This window comes from Rutidosis leptorrhynchoides, chromosome 6 (genome assembly GCF_046630445.1).
Source record: "Rutidosis leptorrhynchoides isolate AG116_Rl617_1_P2 chromosome 6, CSIRO_AGI_Rlap_v1, whole genome shotgun sequence".
In the NCBI taxonomy this organism is placed as follows: domain Eukaryota; kingdom Viridiplantae; phylum Streptophyta; class Magnoliopsida; order Asterales; family Asteraceae; genus Rutidosis; species Rutidosis leptorrhynchoides.
This window is the reverse complement of record NC_092338.1, coordinates 225,773,871-225,800,600: the sequence shown is the minus strand read 5'-3', so window position 1 is coordinate 225,800,600 and position 26,730 is coordinate 225,773,871. Positions and strand designations below refer to the sequence as shown.

Sequence of the window (26,730 nt, the reverse complement as noted above, 5' to 3'; positions counted from 1 at the left end):
TATTGTGTGGGTTTTTTTTTCTTTCAGCGATGATTTTTTGACTCTGAATGTTTTTTTCTGATGCCACATGTCATTAGGTTGGTGTGGGACATGTGTGATTGAAAAGACCAATAAGAGCATGACAAATGGTTGGTTGGAGGGTGAGGGAATGGCTGTGTGACAAGTGGCAAAAAGCCACATGGTTTGTAAGGGGTGGAGATATAAAATATATATATATATATATATATGTGTGATATGACTTGTTTCCAAGTTTACTTGGTCAAAAATAAAACATTTGCTCCGTATTATTTTCATCCCATATAAGTATATAAAAATAAAAGATTATGTTTAAGTTACGAGAATTGATATTTCCACTATGTGTTTTAGAGTTTTAGTTGTTGCACTTTGTCTAAAATACCTTTAATGATAGTTTTACACAAATTTGTTAAAAACTTTTTATTATAATTTATCAATAGATAGATATTTTAGAAAAAAACAAAACTTGAAATGAGTGGAACAGGTAAAATTAATGGTGAAAGTAACATCTCCGCTTAAGTTTATAGTTATATACTATAAAATTTATAATTAGTTACTATAAAGTATATCCTTATATATGTTTATATATAAATATATATAAATGTTTTATACATTTTTTTAGAACAACAAAATCACACACCTTACATAATTTACGCGATTAATGTTCTAAATATGTCTCGACCCATGACCTCAAGGTCTGAGGGGTTCCTCGACACCCCTAGGTTAAATAAATTTATATATAAGTTTATATATGATTATGTTTATATTAATTTTTATATGTAAGTATAAGTATTATATATACACACATTTTATGAGCTCGTGCGTTACACGATATTTGTATAAATTAGTAATCGATAACGTTAATATTGATCTTATATTAAATGTATACTACGATTACAATAAAAAAATCTTTATTACTGCTAACATTTGTATTGAAAACATTATTATTGGATACTAACACATAGATTATGAGCCCGTCCTTTGGAATTATTTTAACTTCAATTTACAAATAATCGATAAAATATCAAACATTAGCCCCTAAAAAGTAGTTTAAAATCGATCATTAAGAATAATATTTTATGTACATATTGTGACGACCCGGAAATTTCCGATTGAATTTAAACTTAATCTTAATATGAACTCGACATGATAAGCAAAGTCTGTAATATTGAGTCTTAAAAATTTTAGAACTGTTTACATTGATGCACTTGACCTTCGACCATTCCCGACGATTCACGAACAACTATTTATAAATAGATACATATATATTTAAATATATATATAATAATTTGAGATATTATTGAAATAATATATGATTAGATTGTTATAATTAAATATGTAAAATAATATGCGATGTAATGGAAACTATATTTATAAATAAATAGATATATATGATTATGTATATAAATATTACTTGAAAATATATAAAGTTATATTAAATCTATTTTTTAAAAAAATATATAATATATTTGTTTTAGTAATTAAACTTGCTATTTTAAAAACTGTTTATATATAGAAAGAGAATATATTAAAAATAAATAATTTCGAGCTTAACTAGTAAACGTCAGTAACACTCGGTTGACGTTTTGTTACTTTTAATATAGATATAGTACATATTCATGAAGTATTGAAATAAAAGTTGAACTGTAAATTGATTTCGAAGATTAAAGATTTGTTAAATATATTTTTATTTTTTAGTACTCCGTACATGTTAATTGGAACTGAAAATAAATAATTATCGAACCTTTTTGATCAGGTTCTAATCAGTAAATGACTGAAATAATTAAATATATTTAATCTAAAAATTTGTGATTTTTAGGGACACTTTTATACGTTAACTGTTTAAGCAATGGACACGATATAGCTATCCGGATAAATCGTCGGTAGAAGATGCCAATTCAATGGCTGCTTAACTATTTCATTTGAAATCAAACGATTCCTTCTTTTGACTTATATATGATTATAATTATTATTTTTTTATTAATTATTATTAATATTATATTATTATTTTAAGTTAGATCCGTGTGAGTGATTATTTGTTTGTTACACATTCCTTTCAAACAAGTGATTAATATTTCGCACTGTTTCAATAACTTTATTCAACTTTATATCCACTAGTTAATTCATATTCTTATATATTGTAAGACCCGAATATTTATCTTGCTTGTTTGTGTATTAAGACGTTTGGGATTGGGTTTCGCGGATTATTTATATAAAGTTTAAAATGCAAAAGAATCTGTTTCAGTTAGGTCGCGCGCCGCGCGGGGATTCGGCGCGCCGCGCCGTTTGCTGCTGACAGAATCCCTTGTTTTCTTAATTGGTTTAAATGAAGGGCAAATGGGTAATTTCACTTGAGGCCGGATTTGTGAGGCTTATGAGCTAGTTTGGATCAGTTTTGGATCCCATTCACATCCACTCATCATCTTCATCCATTTTTGAGAGAGAGTAAGAGTTTAGAGAGAGATTGGAGGTTTTGGTGAGGAAGAAGCTCGAATCGTTCAAAGTCTCGGGTTTTAAAGTTGTTCCCTTCGTTCTCGGCTACACGGTGATAGTATTGGTAAGCTCAAACTCCGAATTTCATTCTTGTGACTTGATATTCAATTTAGGGTTTTGAGTTAATTTGTTGAGTAACCCACTTAGGTGATGAACTGGGTTTATGGTGACTAGTTATTCTTGTCACTTGGCGGGTTTTGGGTTGGATGACGGTTTGGCCTTGATTAGGCTTTGATTATGAGTTTAATCACTTGGATTAGTGATTATGGAAGTGTTGAAACCTATTTAGGGTTATTTGATTGACTAACTTTGACTTTGGGTCAAATTAGGGTTTGGTGGTGATTATGACCCATTTGGTGACTTAATGAGGTTTATGAACTTAAAATGGATTAAGTTGGAATATTAAACCGTGTTAAATGTGTTTTGGTGTCAAAACTTATAAAGGACGAGATTTTGACCTTTATGGGTCAAAATTAGGGTTTAAGTGTCTAAATGGGTATGACACGTGTTTGACACTTGAGTTCGGGTTTAATTGGCTTATTAGGACCATTCTCATTTGTGTTAGTGATTATTGGTTAGTTCGGGCACGGTTTGTGCTTGGAAGTGCAATTGGGTCGAAATTGCACTAAGTGTTGAATTGGGTTGGTTTGTAAATCCATCCTAATTGTATTGTTGTAATTGTGATAATGGAATAGGTATTTTCCATTGGCGAGTTGCGGATTACTTGGAAGCTTTCTTCAAGACTTCAAGGTGAGTGATATTATCCTATGTACATATGTATGTGTAGGATGGGTGCGGGTCGGGTGAAGTGATTCTCGGCTATAGAGCTCACTTCACATGTAGGTGGACTTGATGGACTTTTGTATAAGTCCAATTGGCACGGTTGTGCGTTTTGGTTGACCATCTTTGGCGAAGTACACGTTCGTGTGTACATTATCACACGTGATTGTGATTTGGATGTTGTGGCCCCGATGTGGTGGATTATATAATCCCGTGACCGTGGGTTTGAGTTGGAGAAGTGAATCGCGTGTGGTTTCGGATTCACGATGACGCGTGTGGTTTCGGTCATCTTATCAAATGAATCTCGTGTAGTTCGGATTCATGGTGACTCGTGTAGTTCGGTCATCCTATTGAGGTAGTAATCTCGTGTGGTTTCGGATTACTAAGGCTCGTGTAGTTCGGCCAACCTCGATGTTGTGAAGATAGTAATCTCGTGTGGTTTCGGATTACTAAGGCTCGTGTAGTTCGGCCAATCTTCATTGTGGCATTTGGTTCTCGGTATTGGGTTAAGGTGTTAACCTTGTTCGTTTATATTGTTATATATATTAATGTATTGTTGTGTTGTAGCTAACCCTCCGGGTGTAGCCATTTGGAGATGTTCACTTTGTCGTTGGTGGACTCATATTTGTTGTTGTACCTTTAGCTTGATGCTTAGAGATTGTACGGTATGCTTAGTGTAGTTGCTTTATATTTGGATGCTACGGTATGCGGTATTTGTTTGTGTGGCGTATTCATTTTATACATATATATGTATGTAGTATATTATCATTCACTAAGCGTTAGCTTACCCTCTCGTTGTTGACTCTTTTTATAGATTGCATGCGGATGGTGGCTCGGGTAAGCGCGAGGATTTGAGGAATTGCATAGTTTGCGTAGAAGGCTTGCTTTTGGATTTATTAGGATTGGGTAGTGTATCCCCAATCGCCATGCTCGGCTTTGTTTTGTATTAAGAGTCTTATGGTTTAAAATTGTATTTTTATACTTAAGGGGTAATTTGGGCACGTGTGGGCCCCACTTTGTAAAACTCGCTCAAACCTTAGTTATGTGCTAGTTTTACATATATTAATGTACGGTTAAAATCGTTTTGGCTAAATGCGTCGGGAACTAGTCAAACATTTTCGTTAAATTGACTTCCGGGGACAGCGGGCTGTCCAGGTGATTTGGCGCGCCGCGCGCCCACCTGGCGCGCCGCGCGGATGAACTGCACCAGAAATTTTTTTTTTTGTTGTAAAATTTAACGGGAATTGTCGTGGTTTGGTTTGGGTTGTTACAAGTGGTATCAGAGCATGGTCTAAGGGATTTAGGTGACTTGAGATAGGTGCCTAGACTTAGACTTTTGTGTGTGCTTAAATTGTTGCGGGACTTGTAGGATTACGGGTCGGAATGGGTTTGGTTAGTGCCTTGGCTATAGGTTGACTAACGTTTATATTAGTAATGCGGATATTATTAATATGTTGTTGTGTTGTGATAATAATACTCGCGTGTGTTTGTACCGCGTAGAATTTTGGTTGTGTTTGTTTATATCATCGAGCGAGGCGGTCGTTGTACTAACAAGTCGATGCGGCGTGTGTGCGTAATAAGAACTTGCAGACCTTATTACGGGTGCAAATCGTGTCTAACGAGTGATGTACGACGAGTGCTTAGCAAGATGGGTCGGGGTTGTGCGTGTTTACTTATACGTTCGTGATCTAATCGCTTTGCATTCCTTAGAATGGCGACGGGAAGTGGGATCGATACGAACAACGCGGAGGTTAACGCTAGAGTTGCGGCCGCCGTTGCGGAGCAAATGGGTGCGTTGGAAGAAAGAATGGAGAGGAAGTATTCCGAACTTCAAAGTAGTGGTGAAATGGAGCGTTATCTTAAGAGCTTCATGAGGACTAAACCCCCGATGTATGACGGGAAACCGGATCCTTTGGTGAGCACAACATGGATTTCGGATGTCGAAGGGTGTTTTCGTACTATTGATTGCCCTCCCGAGAGGAAGACAAGACTCGCTACGAGTTTGTTGCGGGGTAGGGCAAGGGATTGGTTGGATGGTAAGATTGATCTTGTCGGTGGTGAGACGTTTATGGCCTTATCATGGGACGAGTTTAAGGAAGAATTCTTTGAGGAGTTCCGGACTTCGGCCGATTTGTGGGAATTGCGTAATGAGTTGCGAAATTTGCGACAAGGATCTATGGATTTGAGTACTCTTAAGACGACCTTTATGGCGAAGGCTCGTTTTTGTCCGGAGTATTTGGGAAATGATCGTTTGTTAATGGGGGATTTCTATCGGACCTTGAATGATGACTTGAAGGGTAAGATTAGTCGGGGTCAAGCGAAATCGTTTTCGGAATTATTCGACTTGGCTAGAGGTTTCGAGTCGTATTCACGATCGAAGAGGGGTGAATCTTCAAGTGAGAGAAGAGTTGTTTCTTATGGTGCTCCGAGTAAGAGGACTAAGGGTCCGAGTGTGAGCACGGGTGGTACGCGAACGGGTATATCGGATTCTAGTGCGGCTAGGTGTTACAATTGTGGCGTAAGGGGTCACAAGTCTTGGGAATGTTCGGTACCAAAGGGTGGTAGTATGGTGTGCTTCAATTGCCAAAAGGAAGGACATCGTAAGTCGGAATGTCCCAAGTTAGCGGGGACGGGTGCGGCGAGGAGACGTTAAGGTACGCTTCATTTTAATAAATAGGTCTTTTGATTATTTATAAAATGCCGGTTGAGTTTGAGTTGTATGCCTTTGTTGTGCATGTTATGCTATGGGTGACGTTCCTAATGGAAGTACCCTAAGGTGATGTTTGATTGTCGGGCGAAGGGCGTAAGACTTGGTGCAACCAAGCATTCCTTAGTATTTGGGGTATGTTTCTACCAAGCCACGGAAATGGTTTTGGTGTTCGATTGTTAAGCGCGTGTTCGCTTGTGTGTTGAAGTTGATGAACCACGAGGTTCGTCGGGTGATTGGAACCTTTGAGATCGAGTGTTTAAAATCTCGATGTGTGTTGGTAATGGAGTCTTTATGACGCGACATTAGGTGCCTCTTTTATACCTACTAGCGTGGTGTCGACTCCGATTGTGTTGTAGTTACATTGTACTTAGGGTACCGGGAGGAACCCTTAAGTACACGAGTGACTCGGTGAAATTGACAACTATAGTAATTGGATGATTGCGAGGGTGTAGTTTGTGTAATGCGTGGTACACTTTTCGTTCGAAATGTTTAAGGATTGTTTGAAATCCTTCGTATGCTCAAGGTTGGAGCAAGGTGTAGTGATGGGTCGTGTGTACCCAATCGTTGGTAAAGTCTACCTTTGGTAGCATTGTACGGTTGTACGAGTGTGATATAGGAACGTGGTTCCAAGAGGGGGAGTCGCATTTCCGCACGAGGAAGTTTTAGTGTGATATTTCGGATGATGTTTTTGGTAGATCCGGAAATTTCGTCGAGACCTAGTTTGGTCAACTTGTGGTAGAGTACAATTTTGGTTAAAATGTACTTATGATATTGGATTGGAATTACCACTGAGGTGGTAATGTGGTAAATCTCGTTGAGAGATAATGGACGTGTTTAGTGAGCAAGGTGAAATCCTTCGGTTAAGGGAGGTGTGTGTCGGATTCTCTGTTGGGGAATCATTGTTTGGTACCTATGTTTGATATAGGTGGTTCTTGCTCGATTGTGGGGATGGTTAGTGGTATCCGTTAGGATTCACTATAGTGCAGCAGGGCGCGATGTTGCACTACTCGTTGTTTGAGGCCGAAAGTGCGTATGTGATCGATGAAGCATGATCTTTAGGGTCCGCTGACTTCATCGTGGTATTGATGATTAATGAAGCATGATCTTCGGGTCCGCTGACTTCGTTATGGTATGGTTGATTGATGAAGCATGATCTTTAGGGTCCGCTGACTTCATCATGGGAGTACGTGATCGGTGAAGCATGATCTTCGGGTCCGCTGACTTCATCCGGTGTTGAGATTGGTGAAGCATGATCTTCGGGTCCGCTGACTTCATCATGGTTGTGAATCGCGTGTGTTTTCGGATTCACGATGACGCGTGTGGTTTCGGTCATCTTATCAAATGAATCTCGTGTAGTTCGGATTCATGGTGACTCGTGTAGTTCGGTCATCTTATTGAGGTAGTAATCTCGTGTGGTTTCGGATTACTAAGGCTCGTGTAGTTCGGCCAACCTCGATGTTGTGGAAGTGAATCTCGTGTAGTTCGGATTCACAAATGACTCGTGTGGTTTCGGTCATTGTATTGAGGAGTGAGTCTCGTGTAGTTCGGATTCACAAATGACTCGTGTAGTTCGGTCATTCCTCCGGGATAGTGACTCTCGTGTAGTTCGGATTCACTATGGCGCGTGTAGTTCGGCCATTCCCGATTGTTGTTGTGGTGAAGGTAGTGAGTCGCGTGTAGTTCGGATTCACTAAGGCGCGTGTGTTTTCGGCCAGCCTTCGTGTTGTGTGATCTGTCGGTTGTTTTATACACCGATGGTGGGGTCGTGAGGACCATGTTGTGTGATTAGTGATGCGATAGCCGTGTTTCGCTCACATGTTGTTACGGGTGTGACGAAAGTCGATTTTGTACACCTTGGTTTAGCGTTGCCATCATCGTTTTGGACGTTATCGGTTTTAGCCGTTTGTTATGATGTTACGGTAGTTGCGCTTTGGTCGTATTGCGCACTACAAGGGATGTTAGTGGTTGGTGTTGTCCGTAAGGATTCGTTTGGTTCGTTCTTCATCGTTTCTGGTTGTTGACCTTAGGTTGAGACTTGGTTGCTTTTAGCGTTGTACTCGGTAATAGTACGCTAAGGGATTGATATCTCGGTATGAGATTGGTTGAGTTTTCCCGATGTTAGGGAATGAGCATGGTTTTAGTGCTCGGATGGTGATTTGAATAAATCGCGGGTGACGATTTAGTTGTGGAAGGCGATTCGTTGGGAAGGAATTGCTTAGGAAAGTCGGATTGGGACTTATGTCGAGGACCGTAGGGTGAGGTCCACTTGGTTAAGTGATGAGGATCACGAGGACGTGATCGAGTTTAAGTGGGGGAGAGTTGTAAGACCCGAATATTTATCTTGCTTGTTTGTGTATTAAGACGTTTGGGATTGGGTTTCGCGGATTATTTATATAAAGTTTAAAATGCAAAAGAATCTGTTTCAGTTAGGTCGCGCGCCGCGCGGGGATTCGGCGCGCCGCGCCGTTTGCTGCTGACAGAATCCCTTGTTTTCTTAATTGGTTTAAATGAAGGGCAAATGGGTAATTTCACTTGAGGCCGGATTTGTGAGGCTTATGAGCTAGTTTGGATCAGTTTTGGATCCCATTCACATCCACTCATCATCTTCATCCATTTTTGAGAGAGAGTAAGAGTTTAGAGAGAGATTGGAGGTTTTGGTGAGGAAGAAGCTCGAATCGTTCAAAGTCTCGGGTTTTAAAGTTGTTCCCTTCGTTCTCGGCTACACGGTGATAGTATTGGTAAGCTCAAACTCCGAATTTCATTCTTGTGACTTGATATTCAATTTAGGGTTTTGAGTTAATTTGTTGAGTAACCCACTTAGGTGATGAACTGGGTTTATGGTGACTAGTTATTCTTGTCACTTGGCGGGTTTTGGGTTGGATGACGGTTTGGCCTTGATTAGGCTTTGATTATGAGTTTAATCACTTGGATTAGTGATTATGGAAGTGTTGAAACCTATTTAGGGTTATTTGATTGACTAACTTTGACTTTGGGTCAAATTAGGGTTTGGTGGTGATTATGACCCATTTGGTGACTTAATGAGGTTTATGAACTTAAAATGGATTAAGTTGGAATATTAAACCGTGTTAAATGTGTTTTGGTGTCAAAACTTATAAAGGACGAGATTTTGACCTTTATGGGTCAAAATTAGGGTTTAAGTGTCTAAATGGGTATGACACGTGTTTGACACTTGAGTTCGGGTTTAATTGGCTTATTAGGACCATTCTCATTTGTGTTAGTGATTATTGGTTAGTTCGGGCACGGTTTGTGCTTGGAAGTGCAATTGGGTCGAAATTGCACTAAGTGTTGAATTGGGTTGGTTTGTAAATCCATCCTAATTGTATTGTTGTAATTGTGATAATGGAATAGGTATTTTCCATTGGCGAGTTGCGGATTACTTGGAAGCTTTCTTCAAGACTTCAAGGTGAGTGATATTATCCTATGTACATATGTATGTGTAGGATGGGTGCGGGTCGGGTGAAGTGATTCTCGGCTATAGAGCTCACTTCACATGTAGGTGGACTTGATGGACTTTTGTATAAGTCCAATTGGCACGGTTGTGCGTTTTGGTTGACCATCTTTGGCGAAGTACACGTTCGTGTGTACATTATCACACGTGATTGTGATTTGGATGTTGTGGCCCCGATGTGGTGGATTATATAATCCCGTGACCGTGGGTTTGAGTTGGAGAAGTGAATCGCGTGTGGTTTCGGATTCACGATGACGCGTGTGGTTTCGGTCATCTTATCAAATGAATCTCGTGTAGTTCGGATTCATGGTGACTCGTGTAGTTCGGTCATCCTATTGAGGTAGTAATCTCGTGTGGTTTCGGATTACTAAGGCTCGTGTAGTTCGGCCAACCTCGATGTTGTGAAGATAGTAATCTCGTGTGGTTTCGGATTACTAAGGCTCGTGTAGTTCGGCCAATCTTCATTGTGGCATTTGGTTCTCGGTATTGGGTTAAGGTGTTAACCTTGTTCGTTTATATTGTTATATATATTAATGTATTGTTGTGTTGTAGCTAACCCTCCGGGTGTAGCCATTTGGAGATGTTCACTTTGTCGTTGGTGGACTCATATTTGTTGTTGTACCTTTAGCTTGATGCTTAGAGATTGTACGGTATGCTTAGTGTAGTTGCTTTATATTTGGATGCTACGGTATGCGGTATTTGTTTGTGTGGCGTATTCATTTTATACATATATATGTATGTAGTATATTATCATTCACTAAGCGTTAGCTTACCCTCTCGTTGTTGACTCTTTTTATAGATTGCATGCGGATGGTGGCTCGGGTAAGCGCGAGGATTTGAGGAATTGCATAGTTTGCGTAGAAGGCTTGCTTTTGGATTTATTAGGATTGGGTAGTGTATCCCCAATCGCCATGCTCGGCTTTGTTTTGTATTAAGAGTCTTATGGTTTAAAATTGTATTTTTATACTTAAGGGGTAATTTGGGCACGTGTGGGCCCCACTTTGTAAAACTCGCTCAAACCTTAGTTATGTGCTAGTTTTACATATATTAATGTACGGTTAAAATCGTTTTGGCTAAATGCGTCGGGAACTAGTCAAACATTTTCGTTAAATTGACTTCCGGGGACAGCGGGCTGTCCAGGTGATTTGGCGCGCCGCGCGCCCACCTGGCGCGCCGCGCGGATGAACTGCACCAGAAATTTTTTTTTTTGTTGTAAAATTTAACGGGAATTGTCGTGGTTTGGTTTGGGTTGTTACATATATATATATATATATATATATATATATATATATATATATATATATATATATATATATATATATATATATATATATATATATATATATATATATATATATATATATGTAAATTAAACCCATAAACTCACACTATATCTCTGATTCTTTTCTATTCCTAATCACCACACTTGCACACACTTTCACTCATCACCTACAAACATCAACCATTACCTTTTTACACCACCCTAACCTTCAAACTATAACTCACACATCACCATGATCAAAGCCCAAGCTTCTACTACTGCTCGATGAGGGTTAAAGAATCAATAATACGCGATTTGATGATGATGGTTAAGTAAAGGAGAAGTTGAATAGTTATGATGATAACGACATGATAGCATGAGGGAAGATGAGGTAGGCAATGAGGAAGATGAAAAGATTAAAAGAAGATGATGAGCATGATTTGAATGATGATTATTATGACCGTGAAACAATGATGATGATGCTATTTCGTGTACCTGTTCCCATCAGCTATTGATGCTAACCGAACCATCGCCAAACCGTTTGTTTCTTTCTATGCTATAGTCGTTACTATGTTTTCCATTTCTTGTCCGTTACAGTCTCAAAGCCACCATCACCACCATCGAAATAGTGACTGCAGAAGTGCAGCCCATTTGCCACCCTACAACCCACGATTACCTTCATTTTTTTTTTGGTGTTTGCAGCTCCATCGAACCCACCACCATGTACCTACAACCACTATGATTTAATGCTTTCTTTTTGATTCGACAGTAACATTAATCGAAACCCACTCTATCACTCTACGACTGCCTCCTAATTCTGTTTATGTTTTCTATTCTGTCCGCTGTTATTGCTCCGGTTCCACCAAGGCACACCATCACCTTCACTTCATCATCACCATCCTTATTGACCAAACCCAAACCATCACCTTTAAAACCGATTAACTAACCACCAAGAACCTCACCATGTAACCACCACCTCTGGCCACTGTTCAGGCATGATAAATCACCATAGTTGCCACCATGTTATTCGATCACCATCACTTTCGTTTTCGAACACCATCATCAAACCCAATTAACCACCGATCACCCCATTATTTTTTTTACTCGCTATGTTCCTGTTTCAGTTGATGAGCTGCTGTTGCAGCTATACTTTCTATTTTCTTCTACGGTAGTAATAGAGATGATGATGGTAACTTAATGATAATAATGTTGATGATTGAACGAAGAAGGAAAGGAATAGTATTGGGTTTGTTGTTGATATAGTAATGATACTTTAGTGATTGAACCGAAACCTTTAAATGTTACATGGACTTATTAGTAGTTGGATAATTTAGCGTGGGCCGTTCCTTTTTGTATTATGGGCTGAGGTCTAGTGGATTTTCTTTTGGTTGGGCTGAAAATGATAAAGAAAATGAGTCGTGATAATGATAGTAACCAAAGATGGAGATGAATTATTGGGAAGATGATAAATCTGTTTCGGTATATATTATATAATGAAGCGTGCAATGTGTTACAAGTAAAAATGAGCGGTTCAATGGTTAGGGGTGTTGGTGGGAAAGGAGAGGTCGCGGGTTCGAGTCCCATCTTGGGCAGTTAATTCTTTTTAATGCTACAAAGGTATAATTTGATATTATTATTATTATTATTATTATTATTATTATTATTATTATTATTACAACTATATTATTATTATTATTACAACAAAAGTTAGCTATATAAAGATATACTGAATAAAACTATATTAATATTTTTATAAATTATTTATTTAAAGTGTACAAAATAAATATAGATAACATATAATTTAAGATATAAAATGTAAATAAAATATTTATACTTTAATTAAGATTTAGTATAAATTTTATATATTAATATATAACTATTGTATAATTAGCAGATAGAATTACTTGATTCTATGAGTTAATATATATAAATGTTATAGGTTCGTGAATCCGAGGTTAACCCTACACTTGTTAACTGACGTTATATGTATTTTTACTACAAAATATAGTATGTGAGTTTCATTACTCCCTTTTTAAATGCTTTTGCAATATATATTTTTGGGACAGAGAATACATGCGCTATTTTTTTAACTGTTTTACGAAATAGACACAAGTAATTGAAACTACATTGTATGGTTGAATGATCGAAATCGAATATGCCCCTTTTTATTAAGTCTGGTAATCTAAGAATTAGGGAACAGACACCCAAATTGACGCAAACTCTAAAGATAGATCTATCGGGCCCAACAAGCCCCATCCAAAGTACCGGATGCTTTAGTACTTCGAAATTTATATCATGTCCAAAGGAGGATCCCGGAAATGATGGGGATATTCTTATATGCATATTGTGAATGTTGGTTACCAGGTGTTCAATCCATATGAATGATATTTTTGTCTCTATGCATGGGACGTATGTGTTACAAGAAATGGAAATATGAAATCTTGTTGTCTATTAAAATTAGGAAATGATTATTTATGATAAACTAATGAACTCACCAACCTTTTAGTTGACACTTGAAAACATGTTTATTCTCAGGTATGAAAGAAATTTTCCGCTGTGCATTTGTTCATTTAAGAGACAATACTTGGAGTCATTCATGACATATTTCAAAAGACGTTGCATTCGAGTCGTCGAGTTCATCAAGATTATTATTAAGTCAATTATAGTTAGATATATTATGAAATGGTATGCATATCGTCAACTTTCGATGTAAGGAAGTTTGTCTTTTCAAAACGAATGCAATGTTTGTAAAATGTATCATATAGAGGTCAAGTACCTCGCGATTGTAACCAACTATTGTGAATCGTTTGTAATCGATGTGGACCTTGTCCGGATGGGTTAGGATGGGTCCTTTCAGTTGGTATCAGAGCGGTGGTCTTAGCGAATCTGGTCTGCATTAGTGTATCTAACTGATAAGTCGTTAGGATGCATTAGTGAGTCTGGACTTCGACCGTGTCTGCATGTCAAAAGTTTTGCTTATCATTCCGTGTCGGAAATCATCTGCTTATCATCCTTACGAAATTATCTACTTATCATTCTTAGTCTGGACATGTCTTACTGCCTCTATTGCATAGACAGTGTATAGATAAATTCATATCTTAGCGTATCTGTTATTGTTACCTTTGCCTGACAACTTCCGTAGATACCTCCGTAACTTATGGGATTTTAGTATTATATATGCATATGTAAATTATGTATTGCAGGGTACTAATCTACATCCTATAATCTATTTCTTATCGAAAATCCTTCATTTGATCGTACGAGATGAATCCTGCAACCAGTTCGAGTCCCTCAGATTCCGATAGCTATTCTGATAGTTATTCCGACAACTATTCCGACATAGATGTTCACCTAAGCTCCGAAAACAGCGTCACCTGCATGAATCAACCAATCAGTCATCCCCAATTCATCTGATGAGTTCGTAGTCAACTTAATCAATGAAGATGAGAATAAGTCGATCTTTTCCACCAACTGAATTCACCTCTTGGCAAAGAACCTGAAGCACTTACCGGCGAACCTGTTCGAAATACCATTTTCTCTCTCATTCCAGGGTATCTTGTCATGAATATACACTATCTCGAATTCTATATTTTATTCATCCGCTCGTTCCGACCGACAATCATCCTGGAGTAATAAGTCAACGAACTTCGCGCTTGAATAATCAATTCGGAGAATATGGTGCAAAATGAACCAGCTTCAGCAACATCATCGGCACCAACAGTACCATCAATAACAGCACCAGTACCATCAACAATCCATGCTTCAATATCATCATCTGTACTTTGAGTATGATCTTCGTTCTACGTATCATTCTACTTCATTTATATTCGTTCGACATGGCGAATATGCAATCTCTAAAGTTTTAGAGATTATTTATTGTAGTTCCAACTGAAAAGCAAATGAGTTTAATATCATATTAACTCATTAAATCCATGAATACATCTGAAGAAAATATATATGTATATATGTTTTCATAAAGATTGTAATTAAAAATTCTCTTGTACAAACTGTTAATGGTGAAAATATTTTAACGGGTAGGTAATACCCGAGGAATATTTATATTTCACATTAATAAGTTACATTGTACATTCTTCGAATCTGATTCCACAATCATTTACGATCATGCTTACATCCACAGATATACGAATCCGTTTACACAGAATAACCATTTTTATTCAATTTCATGTTTGGATTTTGACTTATCAGAATCCAACAAGTGGCATAATGAAGAAAACATTGGACAAAATAAAATTTGTTAGAAACAAACAAATTAACTATGAGAAATTTTGTTAAGAATTCACGCTAACGAAATCCTAGCTAACTGTTCCTAGCTAACTGTTAATTCTGTATTACATTTTAATTATCATAATTTATTTTATCGCAATTTTAATTCTCGAAACTTTATTTATCGTTATTTAAATTCTGTTATTTATTTTACGCACTTTAAATATCGGAACACGTATACAAGGTTTTGACATATCATATCGACGCATTTATATATATTATTTGGAATAACCATAGACACTCTATATGCAGTAATGAGCGACTTCTCTATACAGGGTTGAGGTTGATTCTACAATAATATATATAATTTGAGTTGTGATCGAGTCTGAGACGTATACGGCTCACGACACGTATTGATTAATTCGAATTTTATATATTAAAAAAAAAACTATATATGAATTATTAGACTGTCAACTGTAGACTATCGACTGTGGACTAATAACATTGGACAATTAAAATGAATTAAAATATTGATTATAACATATGAAACTAAACAATTCTTCAAGTTTACCACTTGATTTCGTCTTAAACCTCATTTGTATCTTCACGATTACATTCTGCGTTCAAACCTTTCATGATTCTTGAAAACACCTCAATCGATTGGATGAATCAACCGCACTTCATCTACGGAAGGAAGGATTTATGCATATAGTTATGCACCTGAGAAACTCTCGGCAACTGAGTAAAAGTTTAACACGTAGCCGCGTCAGATCCTTTGGCATTTATTAGCAAAAATAACTTTACGATCCCTTTTCAAGTTAGCTAATTTTGTCACAGCTCCAGCAATTCAACTTCGACTTTTCATTCGAAGTAGCCTTACTATAATCCTGATATATACGATTACCCTTTTGATACCGGAGAATTCTTTTATATTCCACCATATTACCAGCAGACATACCAGCAACCTCGTTACTTCTTGGCTTAAATCCCTCTGACAAATCATTATATTTATTCATTGAAACCCTATCATATACTCATCCGCATCTTGTAACGAGAACTGCCATACCAATTATCGGGAATCAGCAATCAGTACTTTGAAAACTCACAGCATATCTACATCAACAGTTATATGTATGACATTTATCTCTTAGAATTATGATTTCTCCTTCTGGAATTCTGAAAAGCACTCAGTCACAAATCAATACTCCGAATGTTGAAAAAGCTGAATGAAGCAGCAGAAACCATAGACAACCGTAAACGACCATAATCATCGAAAGTTTGATGATAAAGAATAGTATGTTGGAAAAGCTCAGAAAAGTTGAAACTGGAAAATGGATTGAGCTAACCACGAAGGAGACCAAGGATAAATACAAGGACCATACCTTATATTCAAAGAATCCAGATAATTCTGGATCCATTGAAATCTTTAGAGATTATCTTGCTCCGAAGTCATGTTAAAATCTTGCGGAAAATCTTTCTCCATCAACCATCGAACTTAGAAATTCCAAAATATCATTATCAATATCTTCGATATTTCTGAGGATATTTTCATAAATATTCTCGTCTGAAATTATATACCCCCTCGTGCTTCCTGTGTATCATTATATTGGAAACATTCAATAGAAAATTTAGTACCGAAAAGTAGATTATGCGAAACTATGAAGAAAGCCGTGGACAAATCACAAAGAATAAGTTTGACTTCAAAGAATCCAAATGATTCAATGTCTGCTAAAGTCTTTAGTGAATATCTTGCTCCTTACTCTAAACCCTTGCAGACAATAGTTTCTATCATCCTCTGATCTTAGATATTCCGAGATATTATCGTATCTTTCATTATAAATATCCTATTTCTGGAGATATTTTTATAACTATTCTTATCTGAAATCATTAATCTCTTCGTGCTATCAGTATTACATCATATAGAAACTGTTAGTTTCTATATTCTGTAAACTTTCGAGCTTAAAATATGAATGTTATTGAAGTAATGTTGGGAACTGATGCATGAGTTAGTATAATATAATGACACTTGATCAACGTGATTATATTACAGTATGTCATGCTGAGTTTCTAAATGGAACATGATGATTCACAGATTATAACGTCATCATGTGTCATGTTACATAACTCTTTCATTTTAACATATCAAGAAAATATATTCTTGATAGTTCTATTCTCAGTGATTCTGGTAATTTGACAAATCAAATCGTGCTATAACATTCTTTCTTGTTTAGAACATTAAATTCATTCGAAACTCCATATCTACAAATTCTGGACCATTATTCGCTTCGTTTAAAGTCGGGAAAAGAAAAACAAATGAATGAATCTCTGAAATAGAAATGAGGGGTATAAATCGCAGTAAATAGGAGAGAGTATTAACTGTGGATAACAATGATTATTGAAGACAGAAGCAGGGACTTTGAAATATAAGGGAGAATATAAAGCCCAACAACAACACCGAAATTACAAACCGTAGATATCAGTGCGTACAGCAATATAAAGACACGGGAGGATTATAAATAAAATAATCCCTGGAGCATAGTAGAAATAAACAGATTCATCCTGTGGAATTTGAAAAAGGAGAATGATTGTTACGACAGTCAGGATAAGGACAAGGATCAGAACTGGATTAAGCATTTCCACAATCTTTTGGATGTATGAACTAAGGAAGAGAGTATGGGAATGGTGAGAATAATGGAACGGAAGAGCTTAATTTATAATGGATATATCAGACAGAGTAATCGAGGCAGATCACCGTATTTAATTATAGAGATCTTAATTTTATTATTCGCCGAAGAATCAAATCTTTTAGATTTCGAAGATTTTCTTTAAATTCCTTGAATTCCGGAATTCAACCATGATTAGACAAAAGTTAAGATGAAACTTGTCTTTCTCATTTCACTCCTTTGTGATAGCTTCACTCGTACTCTTCGAGTAATCGAATTACCTTATCCATATTACTCAGCAGAAATAAAACTCTATTTACCAGCTCATATTCATCATAAAAATATTTTTAGTGTTAGCCATGACGACCACACTCAAATTTTGGGATGAAATTTCTTTAACGGGTAGGTACTGTGACGACCCAGAAATTTCCGATCAAATTTAAACTTAATCTTAATATGAACTCGACATGATAACCAAAGTCTGTAATATTGAGTCTTAAAATTTTTAGAACTGTTTACATTGATGCACTTGACCTTCGACCATTCCCGACGATTCACGAACAACTATTTATAAATAGATACATATATATTTAAATATATATATAATAATTTGAGATATTATTGAAATAATATATGATTAGATTGTTAGAATTAAATATGTAAAATAATATGCGATGTAATGGAAACTATATTTATAAATAAATAGATATATATGATTATGTATATAAATATTACTTGAAAATATATAAAGTTATATTAAATCTATTTTTTTAAAAATATATAATATATTTGTTTTAGTAATTAAACTTGCTATTTTAAAAACTGTTTATATATAGAAAGAGAATATATTAAAAATAAATAATTTCGAGCTTAACTAGTAAACGTCAGTAACACTCGGTTGACGTTTTGTTACTTTTAATATAGATATAGTACATATTCATGAAGGATTGAAATAAAAGTTGAACTGTAAATTGATTTCGAAGATTTTAGATTTGTTAAATATATTTTTATTTTTTAGTACTCCGTACATGTTAATTGGAACAGAAAATAAATAATTATCGAACCTTTTTGATCAGGTTCTAATCAGTAAACGACTGAAATAATTAAATATATTTAATCTAAAAATTTGAGATTTTTAGGGACACTTTTATACGTTAACTGTTTAAGCAATGGACACGATATAGCTATCCGGATAAATCGTCGGTAGAAGATGCCAATTCAATGGCTGCTTAACTGTTTCATTTGAAATCAAACGATTCCTTCTTTTGACTTATATATGATTATAATTATTATTTTTTATTAATTATTATTAATATTATATTATTATTTTAAGTTAGATCCGTGTGAGTGATTATTTGTTTGTTACACATTCCTTTCAAACAAGTGATTACTATTTCGCACTGTTTCAATAACTTTATTCAACTTTATATCCACTAGTTAATTCGTATTCTTATATATATATATATATATATATATATATATATATATATATATATATATATATATATATATATATATATATATATATATATGTAAATTAAACCCATAAACTCACACTATATCTCTGATTCTTTTCTATTCCTAATCACCACACTTGCACACACTTTCACTCATCACCTACAAACATCAACCATTACCTTTTTACACCACCCTAACCTTCAAACTATAACTCACACATCACCATGATCAAAGCCCAAGCTTCTACTACTGCTCGATGAGGGTTAAAGAATCGATAATACGCGATTTGATGATGATGGTTAAGTAAAGGAGACGATGAATAGTTATGATGATAACGACATGATAGCATGAGGGAAGATGAGGTAGGCAATGAGGAAGATCAAAAGATTAAAAGAAGATGATGAGCATGATTTGAATGATGATTATTATGACCGTGAAACAATGATGATGATGCTATTTCGTGTACCTGTTCCCATCAGCTATTGATGCTAACCGAACCATCGCCAAACCGTTTGTTTCTTTCTATGCTATAGTCGTTACTATGTTTTCCGTTTCTTGTCCGTTACGGTCTCAAAGCCACCATCACCACCATCGAAATAGTGACTGCAGAAGTGCAGCCCATTCGCCACCCTACAACCCACGATTACCTTCATTTTTTTTTGGTGTTTGCAGCTCTATCGAACCCACCACCATGTACCTACAACTACTATGATTTAATGCTTTCTTTTTGATTCGACAGTAACATTAACCGAAACCCACTCTATCACTCTACGACTGCCTCCTAATTCTGTTTATGTTTTCTATTCTGTCCGCTGTTATTGCTCCGGTTCCACCAAGGCACACCATCACCTTCACTTCATCAGCACCATCCTTATTGACCAAACCCAAACCATCACCTTTAAAACCGATTAACTAACCACCAAGAACCTCACCATGTAACCACCACCTCTGGCCACTGTTCAGGCATGATAAATCACCATAGCCGCCACCATGTTATTCGATCACCATCACTTTCGTTTTCGAACACCATCATCAAACCCAATTAACCACCGATCACCCCATTATTTTTTTTACTCGCTATGTTCCTGTTTCAGTTGATGAGCTGCTGTTGCAGCTATACTTTCTATTTTCTTCTACGGTAGTAATAGAGATGATGATGGTAACTTAATGATAATAATGTTGATGATTGAACGAAGAAGGAAAGGAATAGTATTGGGTTTGTTGTTGATATAGTAATGATACTTTAGTGATTGAACCGAAACCTTTAAATGTTACATGGACTTATTAGTAGTTGGATAATTTAGCGTGGGCCGTTCCTTTTTGTATTATGGGCTGAGGTCTAGTGGATTTTCTTTTGGTTGGGCTGAAAATGATAAAGAAAATGAGTCGTGATAATGATAGTAACCAAAGATGGAGATGAATTATTGGGAAGATGATAAATCTGTTTCGGTATATATTATATAATGAAGCGTGCAATATGTTACAAGTAAAAATGAGCGGTTCAATGGTTAGGGGTGTTGGTGGGAAAGGAGAGGTCGCGGGTTCGAGTCCCATCTTGGGCAGTTAATTCTTTTTAATGCTACAAAGGTATAATTTGATATTATTATTATTATTACAACTATATTATTATTATTATTACAACAAAAGTTAGCTATATAAAGATATACTGAATAAAACTATATTAATATTTTTATAAATTATTTATTTGAAGTGTACAAAATAAATATAGATAACATATAATTTAAGATATAAAATGTAAATAAAATATTTATACTTTAATTAAGATTTTGTATAAATTTTATATACTAATATATAACTATTGTATAATTAGCAGATAGAATTACTTGATTCTATGAGTTAATATATATAAATGTTATAGGTTCGTGAATCCGAGGTCAATCCTACACTTGTTAACTGACGTTATATGTATTTTTACTACAAAATACAGTATGTGAGTTTCATTACTCCCTTTTTAAATGCTTTTGAAATATATATTTTTGGGACTGAGAATACATGCGCTGTTTTTATAACTGTTTTACGAAATAGACACAAGTAATTGAAACTACATTGTATGGTTGAATGATCGAAATCGAATATGCCCCTTTTTATTAAGTCTGGTAATCTAAGAATTAGAGAACAGACACCCTAATTGACGCGAACTCTAAAGATAGATCTATCGGGCCCAACAAGCCCCATCCAAAGTACCGGATGCTTTAGTACTTTGAAATTTATATCATGTCCGAAGGAGGATCCCGGAAATGATGGGGATATTCTTATATGCATATTGTGAATGTCGGTTACCAGGTGTTCAATCCATATGAATGATATTTTTATCTCTATGCATGAGACGTATGTTTACAAGAAATGAAAATATGAAATCTTGTGGTCTATTAAAATTAGGAAATGATTATTTATGATAAACTAATGAACTCACCAACCTTTTGGTTGACACTTGAAAGCATGTTTATTCTCAGGTATGAAAGAAATTTTCAGCTGTGCATTTGTTCATTTAAGAGACAATACTTGGAGTCATTCATGACATATTTCAAAAGACGTTGCATTCGAGTCGTCGAGTTCATCAAGATTATTATTAAGTCAATTATAGTTAGATATATTATGAAATGGTATGCATATCGTCAACTTTCGATGTAAGGAAGTTTGTCTTTTCAAAACGAATGCAATGTTTGTAAAATGTATCATATAGAGGTCAAGTACCTCGCGATTGTAACCAACTATTGTGAATCGTTTGTAATCGATGTGGACCTTGTCCGGATGGGTTATGACGGGTCCTTTCACATATCTAATTGTATATGTTTTTAGTACCATTATGTCAAAATCTCAAACGAAACAGAATTAGGATTATCAAATAACTATTTTAACTTCAATACAAACATGCGCCCATGGGTTTATATAATATTCGACAAATATTATATTAATGTATTTTTTTTATTTATGCGCAAACTGTAGATTAATTTTTTATATCATAAAATATCATTCATAAATAAGATTATAATGTTAACAAAGAATTATCTATTTTATAATTTTATTACGATAAATAACAAACATTGTAAATGGTTTTTAATATATGACCATTTATTATATAATATAAATATTATGAATATTTATATTAAATTAATATTTAATATAAATTTAAAGTTATTATCATATTATCTAGTTTATTATATAATTAATTTAAGTTTCATTATAATAATATTTATTGTTTGAAAAATAATAGTTCAAATAGTTCCTAAATAATTTCATAATAATAATACAGTTTATAATATTATTAATATAGTTATAATATCTATTGTTGTTAATATTAACTAATATATAATATTATAAGATAATCTAATATAATATTTTAGGTGATGAAATATGTGTATTAAATTAAATTAGGAATCTAATAATTTAAGTAATATATGAAAATAAATGATAAAGTAACACGTGGCGGGAATAAAGGAGGAGTTCACACATGACAGTATTTAACCAGAAGTTGACACGTAGGATTATTATCAAATTGTATTTGGTTTGGTTACTTATCATCAAAAATATTTTCTAAAAATCGATTTTTCATGGCCGAATTAACTAAATATTCACAAACCGTCTAAATGTATGCTACTAAGACACCTCACTATCTACGCCAAATTTGACATTTGGCGTAAGTCATGTAAATGACGTAGATAGGCAACTGCTAAGATAGTGAATAAAAGATAGTGAATAAAAGATAGAAATTCATTTAAGAAGTGCTAAGATAGTGAATAAATTAAATATTTACATATAAAACTTTATGTAGTAAGAATTTATTTTCCTTTTGGAGTAGCTTTTACGGAGTATGTACAGAGTAAAAATTAGAGATGATAAGTTGAGCGGGCAACTGCCTCTCTTTTTTTAACGTTCCCTCCTAAAATCATTTTCGCTCTAAAAGCCCTAAAATAAAACTTCCATTTGTTTTAGTTTTGCCCTGCGAGTCTGCGACCTTCTTCCTCATGAGTGAACTCTTGCAAATCATCGCGTCTTATATGTAAGGTTTGAATCCTATTATCTTCTAATTTCAGTATCCAATGGTAAAAACTGATTGTTTATTGTTAGTTATTCCAATCTATGAAATTGAATTTAGGGCTTTTTTTTAATTTCATAAATTGAATCTGAGCTTTGCGCCATTTTTCTTTCTTTTTATGTCTTGAATTAAATGAGTAATAGATCATTAGCTCACTAACGCGAGTGTTTTTTTATATTTTGTTCTGGAACAGATTTTTTCGTAAAATTCAAATGTCCTTAGCATGTGTGTTATAGATTAGCTGTATTAATGATAAAGTATTAACAAAAGAGCCTTTGTTTTGTAAAATCTATTGTCCCTTCCTTTTAATTGCATAATAAGTGGATCTAAACCAATGTATGATATATCTGCAGCGTTCGATGTTTCAGAAACCACCATCATCTTCATCTTTATCGTCGCCATCTCCGCCGCAAGCTCCGCGGTGTTTTCCGCCTGCAAGCGACTCCGTCAAAAGCACCGTCGTCGTTGTGGCCATCGTATATATGACTTTCATTTTTGAACTTCAAGGCAACCTTTACTTTTGTTACGAAATTGTAAAATTAGAGTTTCAATTTTTGCTCCTATTCCGGTAAATATTTGTTATTTTGATGCTTTTTGTGTTTTTTTTTAAGTAGTTTCTTTGTTTTTCGTATACGAATATTTTGGTTGCAATTATCCAATGTGTTGTTTTATATCCGTTTTTTGTGTCGACCAAAAATTAGCAGGTGATTCAAGTTTAGTTTAGTTGCCATGATGTAAACGTTGATCATTGTCATATAAAATCTATTTTAAGACCACATAAGTTGCTGGTGATGTAAACAATGATTATTGTCATATATTGCGTGAGACAACCATATAATAATAACATTGTGTGCATCATTGTAAATATATTAGGTATTTGTTCATAATTTGTTCCTATGGTTTGATTCACTTTTTAGGTCAGAAGTTTTGATACAAGGAGCCATTGAATATGGTTCTAAACTTATCTTATATCTATGGTGTTACATTCTGACATCTATAGTACTGTATGTTACAAATTCATTTTGTGAGTTGACTTCCCTAATAAGTGAGACCTTTTGCTTATCATGTTTTAATGTTTCTCAGACCTGAACTGGATCTGACTATTGACATTGTTATAATAAAACGACTTATGAATTTGTGTTTTTTTTTCAGGTGTGAGTTTGTGAAATGGGATAATCTGTCATGATATGAAAACGTTGATGGTGCATAAGGATGTTAGTATCGAAAGATAATAAAAGTATAATTGTTGAGAATACGTTTCAAAGGAAGCTAACAAGAAGTGTGTGATGAAATGTTCAAGAGAAAAAACTATAAGGTATAACTACTTAATTTGATGTTCTTATATTGTATTTAATGGGTTTAAACAATAATAAATTGCAGTGATACGTTCCAAGCCTTTTGTATGCTGCTGATTTTTACCTTTTATTTATTTGAGGTAGAAATTAGGGTTCATTGTTGCAGCCGCTATGGTCACCGTCGCCAAATTGGGGTCAGAGGCGATGCACCTCAAACCATCGCCATCAGTGTTGCCCTCTGCCACTTCTATCTCTGCCGTTAAAATCGGTTGATGGTATACCCTCTGTATTATTTTCCTCAATTGCATGTTTTATTATATGATTTTTTATTGTCGTCATTTTTTTCCAATTTATTCAGCCATTTGTTTGCTAGGTTTTTTTTTTTTTTTTTTTTTTTTAACTTAATGGGATTTAGATTGCAATTGTTGGTTCGTTTGCCGTCTGGTGCTTCAGACTACAAACGTTTATTGTAGTTTTAAGGAACATAATGACTGACTTTGGTTGGTTTCGATGACCTTCGCTGATGTCTTCGGACTTGGCAGCGGGTCTGCTGAGTTCAGGTCTAGTTCATGGACATGATACCATCTCTGATGCTGAATGAATGATGGTACATAGCTATGATGTTTTTTGGGTCCCACGCTTCGAAAGTAAGAACCTAAACTGATTTTGTAGTTCAATAGTTGTTTACCTCCTGAAAACTCTGTTGAAGTAAGACTTAAAGCTGAGGTAAACCTATTCGATAATGTCGCCGGCGTGTTTTGGGCTTACGGTTTTGGTGGAGAGCTATACATAAATTGGGCTACACAAACAGCTCTATATCTTTACACATTTCTTTCTTGGGTGATGTGTACATAGGCTGATGCACCTGATCCCACTTGTTGAGTCGCTGTAAGCAAACTTATGAGCCTCTTTAAAGCAATAAGTTTGAGTTTATAATATGAAAAAATAGGTTTAAAGTATGATGTACTGTTTACAGGTTGAAAGTGGTTAATATGATGAATTACAATTTAATGATATTGATAATGACTATGAATTTTATAAATGTACTTGAATCTATTCATGCTCTCTTCTTGAAAACACCCTTTGGATCATATATCTGAGAATTTTTTCGTAAGTGAACTTTTTTAGGGAATTTTTTTTATAATTATTGTTACGTTTTTTGTTTATTTATTTGTACATAATCTGTATTATGATATCTGTGGTTTGAAGGCTGTAATGTTGCCTATCATCCACTTTGCTGTACATAATCTGTACCATGAGAACTGTGTTAATTTTAGATGTAGTTGCCTGATCTTGAAATAAAAATTTGGTGGAACGGACGAAATGACGATGAACATGGAGAAGGAAGGGAAAGAATCCCTAGGGGATTCAAGATTAAAGCGGTGATGCAATGTACGGGGTGAATGATCGGGGTTGGTATATGATGTAATTTTAGTTGTAATAAACATTTCGTGATTATTTGTACATAATATGTACCATGAGAACTGTGGTTTGAAGGCTCTAATGCTGCATGTCATCCACTTTGTTGTATATAATTTGTACCATGAGAACTGTGTTAATTTTAGTTGTAGTTGCCTGATCTTGAAATAAAAATCTGGTGGAACGGACAAAATGACGATGAACATGGAGAAGGAAGGGAAAGAATCACCGGAGGGTTCAAGATTAAAGCAGTGATGGAATGTACGGGGTGAATGATCGGGTTTGGTAGGCTCGGGGGATAAATATCTCCTAGCAAGTTGCTAATGGATAATACCAATGCTAGATATCCAGATTTTTCGGAAACCTCTATAACAAAGATGATTAAAATCTTAACGGGAATTGTCCCAATCGTAACATGAATTGTCAATGTAAGGTATTTTATATCCATAATTTTATGATTTAAAAATGTGTAAATGGATAGATCACCGAATTCAATTCTTATAACTCCTTTTTATAATATTAAGACACAAAAAACTCATCCGTGTTTTTAAATAATCAACGTTCCTAATTGCTTACAATGATATGATTTACATTTCAAATGTCTTACTATGTTTTGATCTAATACAACGTTCACAAACAAATGTCTTATGATAGTATATTTAATATGACTTTTAAATAAGGGTCCTATTAAATTAACACGTAATGTGACACTAAACGGTTAAATGTTTTATAAAGTCTCATTTAATAAGTCATTATTAAAGTGTTCTGTGAAATCATATGATAATTAAGACAAAAAAAGAAAAAAAAGAAAAGTGTACTAATATTTACAATGATACGACATAAGTATGACATGTCCTATTAGCTTAAGAAATGATACGACTAGGAC

General features: G+C 34.9%; 1 long non-coding RNA gene across 4 annotated transcripts; it reads left to right on the top strand.

Annotated features, from left to right (window-relative positions):
- Positions 1 to 22,973: 22,973 nt before the first annotated feature.
- On the top strand, positions 22,974 to 26,254 carry LOC139855449 (uncharacterized). Of its 4 annotated transcripts, XR_011761450.1 has the most exons (4): positions 22,977 to 23,099; positions 23,484 to 24,445; positions 24,570 to 24,700; positions 24,968 to 26,254. It is a non-coding gene; the product is annotated as an uncharacterized lncRNA (long non-coding RNA). The 4 variants fall into 4 exon arrangements; XR_011761449.1 differs by lacking the exon at positions 24,968 to 26,254 and having other exon boundaries at positions 22,974 to 23,094; positions 24,570 to 24,817; XR_011761448.1 differs by lacking the exon at positions 24,968 to 26,254 and having other exon boundaries at positions 24,570 to 24,817.
- Positions 26,255 to 26,730: the final 476 nt, after the last annotated feature.